The following is a 6,625-nucleotide window of genomic DNA, read 5'->3' as shown; positions in this document are numbered from 1 at the left end:
TCATCTAGTTACAATTACCATGGCTATACATAATTTCATCCGATGACATTCTTCTGCCGAGAAGGAATTCAATTATTATGCTAATGAAGACATTACTGCAAAGACTGAGGAAGGAGATGGGCTTTCTGATATTCCTTTAGAAATTCAAGGCAAGTCTTCTACTAATATGGAAGCGTTGTGTGATAGACGTAGAGATGAAATTGTCGGATCATATGTGAGTGACTTTACTTATTATTTCATGGTAGATTATCAATATATAGTAATTTGTGGAATAGACTTCTAATTTATACTGAATGATGTATTTTGATGATTCAAATCATCATGTAACAATAAGTAATTATATTAGATAATAATATATGCTTTGGTATAACTATATATGTAAAATTAATTTAAATCTTTAATATGTTTGTTTATTTTATGTTTTATATTTTAATTAAAATAAATAAAAAATAGTAAAAGTCTTTTATAATAAATATTTGAGTTCATTTTTCTCTTTAAAAGAATTATAAGACCTTGGAATTATCCTTTTTGGTAATTTGACGCTCAAAAGTACTTTTTAGAAAGATTGGCCAAACATAATTTGTTTAACAAATGTAGCAAAAAGTATTTCTTAAATGAATTGCCCAAACACAAATTGTTTTTTTTTTTCAAAAGTACTTCTTAAAAAAAAGTACTTTTCAAAATAAACAGATTTTGACAGCTTGGTCAAACGGGCTCTAAGAGTCAGCGAGGTCTAGGACTACAAAAAGCTGAAAGTGAAAACAAATTGATTTATTCTGGCTTAGCAGGGAGGCTCTTCCAAAATCCATCCTCTCTCTGGGCAAAAACTCTAATTGCAAAATATTGCAATTGAAACCACATCCAACAAAGGCCAAATCTCTTGTATGGCAATGTATCCTCAAGGGTTGGGATACATGCAACCAGGTGGGTTGTCAATAAAGATGACAGAGTTAGTTTCCTCAATAATTCTTGGATCCCATATAATACTTCCATTAAGAGCATGATTGAGGGGCCACTCACCTTAAATAACCAAAGTAGCAAAGTGGCAACCATCTACAACAATGAGATACCTCTTCCATCTCTTTTAATATCCCTGTCAATATCAAGAATCTAATTTCATCCATCTTCATCCCCTACAACTGCATCAAGGAAAACAAAATGATATGGGCCTAACAAGCAATGGCCTCTTCAGCACTAAATCAGCTCATATCTTCCTCACCACAAAAACAATCCACACAACAAATAGGGATAACACTAGTTACAACTAGATTTGAAAACTCAAAGTTTCTAATAAGATTTAGACATTTCTATGGCTTATGTATCATGGAAGGCTTCCTACAGGTGCTTTTCTTCAGAAAGTTTGTGTCCATTGTAACTCACTATGTTATTTTTGCTCATCTATGACTCAAACAACCGTCCACATATTCTTTGAATGCTCCTACGCCAAGCTATTCTAGCACAACCTCACTACCAAAAGCACTACCATAAACTCACAACACAACCACACTTTCACAAGTCTTTATTGGTCAAACACTTGGACAAACCTCAGGAAGAGATTCTTCAACAATAACTTGTCTTGGGAAGCCATTTTCCCATTCTGCTTCTGGCATCTATGGTTAACCATGAACCACAATCTTTCCAAAAATAAAAGAGACCTGATCTCAGTCTCCAATGTCAGAGCAAAGACCACAGAATTCCATGTTATCTCATTAGGAGATACGACTCGAAAAAAAGTAGTCATCTGGTTAAAATGGGACCCCCCCCCCCTTTGAGAGGTCACTACAAACTCAACAATGATGGGGCTGCACTAGGGAACCCAGTAAAAGGAGGGGTGGGGTGTCTTCAAAACTTCGAGTGGCAACTGGATTTTGGGCTATATGAGAAGCTTGTCGCACGCTACTAATACCCAAGCTGAGCTTCTTGCTCTATTACAGCGACTACAAATTGCAGAGCAAAAAGGCCTACACCACTTGAAATAAACATTGACTCCACAGGGGTAATAAGAATGCTTAAAATGGTAATTATGTTTATGACTCTATTATCTCTGAATGCAGGTCATTAATCGAAAAGATGGGAGGAACAATGGTAAAGCACAGCTATAGGGAGAAGAACAAGGTAGATGATCTACTGGCAAAGGAAGGAGCTAGAAAAGAATTTTTTAGGAAAACAACTATGCTGGCAGTTCCTCTAGTGTTTGCAAATGAAGCATTTTAGGCAGATATCCTAAGAACTATTTTTTCAAGAAATATTTGGAATGCAATAGTAACACCATGGAATAAAACTTACGGGATACTATATACCCCTCTGATGATGTACCTATTTTAACTTAGATGCTATTATAATCGTCCCTTAAACAAAAAAAAATGATGGTTTGGCACAAGTCACATTTTTTTATAAAATAAAGTAAAAATATAATTAACCACTAAAACTAGTATTACACGTAACTCGAAGAATAGAATTGAGTTCAAAATCCTTGGTCTCAAATTTTTGAAATGCCAAAAAGGGTCACCTTTGTTCTTCTTTTATTTTTTCGAAATTTTCTAATAGTTTATGAGGGAAAATAAAGTAAAAATATAATTAACCACTAAAACTAGTATTACACGTAACTCGAAGAATAGAATTGAGTTCAAAATCCTTGGTCTCAAATTTTTGAAATGCCAAAAAGGGTCACCTTTGTTCTTCTTTTATTTTTTCGAAATTTTCTGATAGTTTATGAGGGAAAATACTAATCGTAATATATATTTTTCTATGCAAATTTAATTTCCGTAAATTAAAAATCAAGCTTTTACATGTGACCTTTTTATCTCTCTTTTCTCTCGAGGTCTCGTGTTAGTGTTCCCTAACTATAAGCTAATGAAATAAATTTTTAAAAAAACAACAACTTGCTACTAACGAAATTAAAGAAAAAAAAAGGATATGACAATAGATTAGAAATTTATTCATACTCGTGTTTATACTATCCAATAAATACATGACGCATATATTCACGTGTATACTCTTTACTAAATTATAACTTAATTAATATATTTTATATTAATTTATAATTTTATTATAATAATTAATATGATTTAGTATAAATATACAAATGAGGGAGAATATGATCAAAGAGAGATATGGATAAAGGAAGTGGAAAATCTGCCTAACTTTTACAAAAGACTAAAGCCCATTGGGCTTGCTTACATGACTCGTAAAATCTTGGAATTTTTACCTCCTATAGCAAAGGTTAATATCTTATTATTTTAAATAAATATCATTTGAAAAAATTATATTCTATAGATATCTTTTAATGTTTATAGCAAAATATTTAATTTTGGTTACCTCTTACCCTTAAGCCACTAAATACGCTATTCAGTTACACTATTTTCTTTTTCTCTCTACTTTGATACATGTCATTCTCTTCCCCATTCCCTAAAAACACGATACTCAATCTAAAATTTCCTCTCACCCATCTATTAAAACCATTGGGCAAAAACATCATTAAATCTGTACAAAACAAACCCTTAATTTAGGTTAATTTTCTGTATTCTTCGATTCTTTTAACAGAAGAAGAAGAAGAGATGCCAGCCCTAGGTTGTTGTGTAGATGTTGCTGTTGTTTCCCCTCCTCTCGGCTATGCCTTCTCTCGGGATAGCTCTCTGGTAAAGTAAATTTCTTCCTGCTTGCCAATTTTATCTATACACACTGAGAACCTCTTCTACTTCTATATTCTACAAATCCCCCGCACAAAAACATCCATGCCCGGTCTCATCGTGAAGAAGCTTCAGGGGGATGAGTCAATGACTGAAGACGACTATTCGCCGGAAATTAGGGCTTGTTTTTTAACAAAGACGATGGAGTTTAGGGCTGAACAACTTGATTTTCTGTTAATATATTTCAATATATTTTCATGTATTCATTGTCTTTTTTTTCGCTGTAATCTCGCTGTATTTCATGTATTTCATGTATTTCATTGTATTCACTGCCTTTTTTTCATTGTATTTCAATGTATCCCGTTGTATTCTATATGTATTTCATTGTATTCACTGTCTCGCTATATGCTATGAATGTATTCATATATATTTTTTAATTAATATAATTTATGTATTCAGATGTATTATATAATTTTTCTGAAGATTGCTATGTTTTTGGGGTATTTTTCGATTGAAAATCTTTTTTATAACTGAAAATACAAAATTTGTGTGTTATAATTAAGTTTGTTGAGTTATATTAGGAGTCTATTATATTAATTGATTCACTTTCCGTTTAAAAACAGTGTAATCCCCTGTTTCGTGTCGTGAATATAGTCGAATATAATAATTTGTCCAGTTGTAATCCCATATTTCACGCCATGAATACAGTCGAATACACTCGAATACAACAACTGATTAGCTAGACTTCCCTGATTCACGCCTATTTTTGCTACTGTATTCATGAATACAGTAGCTTAAATACATCTAATACATCTTATAACAACATAAAACATATCTACAATCTGTATATAGCAAATGGTATCTATAGATAGCTAATTACCACTAAAAGATAGTGCTTTATGAAAATATCTCTAAAATCTTTAGGGTATGTAATTATAAGGATAGTAATTACATATCATATAACTAAAATAATATATTGATTTGCCAGAAAGTAATTATAATATAATTCATACTGTTATATTTGATTGGACAAGTATAATTACAAAGTTAAATAAACTTTTTTTAATTAATATGTAGATAATTTTACTGTGTAACAAGCATATATGTAAATTATAAATATAAAATATTAATTTATTTGAGGTATTTAAAATAAATACTTTTTTCTGTAAAAATATATTAATAATTATAAATTAGTAAATAATATAAAAAAATAATACTCTATCTTCCAAATAAAAATTGTGATTTTAATTAATTAATAAAAAATTTAATAGCAAAATTAATTGCTTACTGACTCATGTGAATAAAAGAAAATTATATACGAGCTTAGAAAATATTTTGTATTTTAAAATATTTATTAAAAAAACTAGTAAAATACAAAGTAACTAAATAAGCTATCTTTAATGTGTGATAAATTTATGTATACATCAGAAATATCATATATTATTTACAATTGTCTTTTTAAACTACATGTTTCTTTAAAATAATTATTGTAAATGAATAACTAACATCATAAAGAATAATTGATAGCTTAACTATCTTTTAAATAAATAATATATTAACTTAAAATAATTAATACAACTTTTAATTATGAATTTAATTTTTTTTATCCAACTCGTATGCATGTAAGATGAAATTTATAATATTTTACACTTTTTCAATAACAAAAAGATAGCTATGAGTTTATAGGGTATTTTTGTCTTAATAAATATGCATACTAATGAATAGAAAATAAAGTTACTAATAAAATAGTAAATTATATTTAACAACTAAGAATAACAAAGACAAATAAAAAAAGAAATATAATATGAGAATTTGAAAAATTATATGAAAGCATACCATAAGCAACATTTTAGAAGGCTATAAAATGAGAATAGGGGAAACCAAAGAGAAATAGTGTGAAAAAGTTGTAACGATCCAACCGGTCATTTTATGTATTTGAGCCTCATTTTCCTATTTGATGCTCCCCGTATTTTATATTTCTTGTTATATGACTTGTGGAGATAGTTGGTTTGGGTTCGGAAAGGTTTTAGAATGAATTGCAACACTTAGTTACAAGGTTAGAAGCTTGAGTTATAAGGGTTGACCGAGGTATGACTTTTGTAGAAACTACTCCGAAATAGTATTTTGATGGTTCCAATAAGTTTGTATGGTGATTTTGGACTTAGGCGTATATCCAGATTTGGATTGGAGGTTCCTAGGTTGATTTGGTTCTTTTAGGCGAAAATTGAAAATTTGAAGATTTAGAAGTGCATAGGTTTGATTCGGAGTTAACCTTGAGGTTATCGGGTTCGGATTGTGGTTTTCGGAAGTTGGATAGATTCATTTTGTTATTTAGGTTTTGTGTGCAAAATATGGGTTCATTCCGAATTGGTTAGGCTTGAATCGAATTCTTGGTTTGAAGTTTGAATGTTCTTGAACTTAAGAGATTTGCGTTATGGCATTTGATTCGTTGATGTGATGTTACTATATGTGTTTGGAGGCTTTGGATAGGTTCGGGTAGTGTTTATGAACTTGTTGATATGATTGGACGAGGTATCGGAGGGCTCGGGTAGGTTTCGGACTAGCTGAAGCATTTTAGAAAGTTGCAGATTTTGTTGGTGGCAGGTCTTCACTGCGATTGCGGGGTTAGAGTCGCGATCGTGACAAGGCAGTCGCGTTTGCGGAGGGTAATTTTGAGCTGGGAAGTTCTTCTTCTTTGCGTTCGCATTTAGGGTCTGCATTCCGGAGCAGTTGGGAGCTAGGGGTCAATTGGCTATGTGTTCCAAGTTGCGTTCGCGTAGGGTCAGGTTGATTCTTCTTCGCATTCGCGAGGTGGTGCACGCGAACGCAAAGGTATATTTTGAGGCAGTCGATTTTTGACGTCGTGTTCGCGAAAGGTATTGCAGGGTAGAAGTTTAAGCTATTATTTATGGTTTTTTGAGCTCATTTGATCATATTTTGAGATTGGGAGCTCGGATTGAGACGATTTTCACCCACTTGAATTGGGTAAGTGTTCT

Source organism: Nicotiana tabacum, chromosome 5, assembly GCF_000715075.1.
Source record: "Nicotiana tabacum cultivar K326 chromosome 5, ASM71507v2, whole genome shotgun sequence".
Classification (NCBI taxonomy): domain Eukaryota; kingdom Viridiplantae; phylum Streptophyta; class Magnoliopsida; order Solanales; family Solanaceae; genus Nicotiana; species Nicotiana tabacum.
This window is presented reverse-complemented; position numbering follows the sequence as displayed.